We start from the raw sequence: 2,807 nt of genomic DNA on the forward strand, positions 1-2,807 counted from the left end.
TTGCATGGTTAAGTTTACCTTAACAGGACTTTCTCTGTGACAATCCTAGAAGGTTACTTCTGTTAGCAGTACCTTGGTGCTACCAACTCAAGACTCTGTATGTTAATTTTTCAGCTTGAAGCTTCCTTACTTGTGCAGAGAGCAAAATCCAAAATTCCACCTGTCTGAAGAAAGACTGTGGTTACTGATTCTCAGAGGAAGCTTTTTTTCCTAACGAATTGCAGATCATGGTGGGCAAGTTTATTTATAATGTTTGATGACAAGCAGATTTATTTTGTTAGGATTTTCATGAGAATGACAGTTTTTCAGATACTAGATTTATATTTAGGTTTTCATGGAATTCTGTGTTGTTCATGGGCCTAAAGGCTTAGCACCTTTTTGTACAAATTGAATCTCACTTATAAAGTTATAAAGTTTTGCAAATATCTCCAGGAGAGTCATTGTATCAGTGTCCATATTTGCTTTTTGATTTTCTTCTTTTTCTTCCTTTTGAGCCTAATAACAAATTTATTTATTTCTGTGTTATATACAATTGTTATAGTATGTTTTACTTTTATAGTCAACACTTTAATGTATTCTTTTTAAAAAATATTTTTTTGAGGAAGATGGACTTATGTATACTCTGCCATTTTCTAGAAATGCAAGTACAACCATGTTTGCCTGTTTGTTTTTGAAATCCCTCTCTTTCCAGTGCCAAGCAATAAGAGCTTGTCCTTGTTCTTTAAGAAGTATCGGTTAAATGAATGAGAATATTATAGCTAAATATAATATCTAATAAGAGTAACACATGGCCATTCTACTTGTTAGATAGGACACAGAATTAGATTCTGAACAGAAGTGTATGGATGGGGTGGTGGAATGTCGTGTTCCAACTTTTCATAAAGAATAGCCATTAGCACACTGAATTCCGCTTATGCACTTTTGCCTTATAAAGTGAGGGCTCAGTCTCTATTATATCTTAATGAATTGCTATCCAGTTTATGCAAATTTCTTAAATCAACATTTCTACTATTTTCTCACCTTTAGCTCTATGATGCCTTCCACTCTTTATAATATTTTTTTATTTTACACATCTTATAGAAACCAATTCCAGTGGGATACCTTGAGAAAGTCCCTCGAGAAACCAGAATGCAATCCAAAGTGTAATTTTGCTGTTGTTGCTATCGTGTAATCAGTGTCTGAACCACAGGGAGTCTGACCTACTTAGAAAAAATTCATATAATATGCATATATATATTTGTCTCCTTTTAAATTTATCCTCCTTGAGGAAAGAATTAAAGATGTAAAACCACTGTTTCTTTTTTTATCATGTTTGTTTTGTATTGTTTTACTTGATATATAGAACATATTTAATACATATAATACATGTTACATACGTTATATATAATATATATATTTAAACCTGGAGTGATTTTCAGTTATCTACCATTAAGATATTACTTTTAACCTCAGATAAAAAGATTAACGGATTTTATTTCTGAGAGTAAGATACCATGGAAATGAACATGAGTGTTCTAAGTAAAGTGGACTTTTTAACATCTTTGGTAAGTTAAGTCATTCGTTTTAATGTCTTCTTATTTCTTTTAATGGTTTTATATTTAGTATTTATTCTCCAGATAATTGAAAATTTAAAATATGATAGGATCATATCAGTGTTTTAATTCTTAAAGTTCATGTAAGTTAAGTTTATATCTTATTATATAATTCAGTTATGACATTGCCATCAAATATTGGTGCTAAAGTTATTAATTTTATATTTGGATAGTTAATTTAATTTCTAATTTCTCTTAAACATGCTTTTTTCCCAAATTATAGTTTACAATAGAATTTATATCTATAAGTGATCTTTTATTAATAGAAAATTTTCAGTTAATGCTGGAAGAGTAGTGGAAGAAAGAGCAGGTATAAGACAGATCTATGTATGAAAAATGCAGCTTTGAAATATTCGGGCTTACTTGTTGAAAGTGTTCTTTTATATTGTCAAATCTGTTAGTAATCTCTAAAGAGCATGTGAGATGTCATGAAAAAATATAGGTATTTATTTTATTTATCTCACATTTAAAAAGACCAGTTTGTAAATGATAACTTGAGATATCCACTTGATTATGAATATAAACAAATAAATAAAAAGTGTTTAAGCAGTTCAGAAATGCTCCAAAATAGAAATTGTTGAATTACAATGATTTTAAAGTTTAATACTGATTACCATGACTTAAAAAATATCACACACTCAATATATATCACTATTCTGTCTAGCTAGCTATATCTCATATAGCGATGCAACTATCTAGTTTATTAAATGTTTAATTTATACTCAATGAAGACTAAATACTTTATTGGAATCATATCGTTCAATCCTCTCAGCAATCTTGTAGAAGTACATATAATTATGTCCTGGATCTAGAAAGTTAAATAACTTGTCTAATGAAATAAAGCTATTATTTTCAACAATAGGATTTGGCCCAGGATTAATGGATTCTTATCCTCTCATCATTGTGGCAATGGAAATGTTTTAATTAAAATAAAGATGGTGTGAATTACAGATAAACCAAAATCATCACCATTTTTTTCTCATAATTTCTAAAATAACACTCCAACTTAATAGAGAAGAAGAGAGATAATTCTGAAACAAATATGAACAGCTTTGATTATAAAGTGCAAGTATCCAACCATATAATGGAAATTTATTTTTAGAAAGACTTAAATTGTCTAAACTATCTATTATAGGGTGAAAAATATACTACTTTATATTTTAGATAATTTTAGGCTTTCAAAAAATATAATTTCCATTTGATGAGTTAATATAT

This window comes from Pteropus vampyrus, unplaced genomic scaffold, assembly GCF_000151845.1.
Source record: "Pteropus vampyrus isolate Shadow unplaced genomic scaffold, Pvam_2.0 Scaffold559, whole genome shotgun sequence".
Lineage (NCBI taxonomy): Eukaryota > Metazoa > Chordata > Mammalia > Chiroptera > Pteropodidae > Pteropus > Pteropus vampyrus.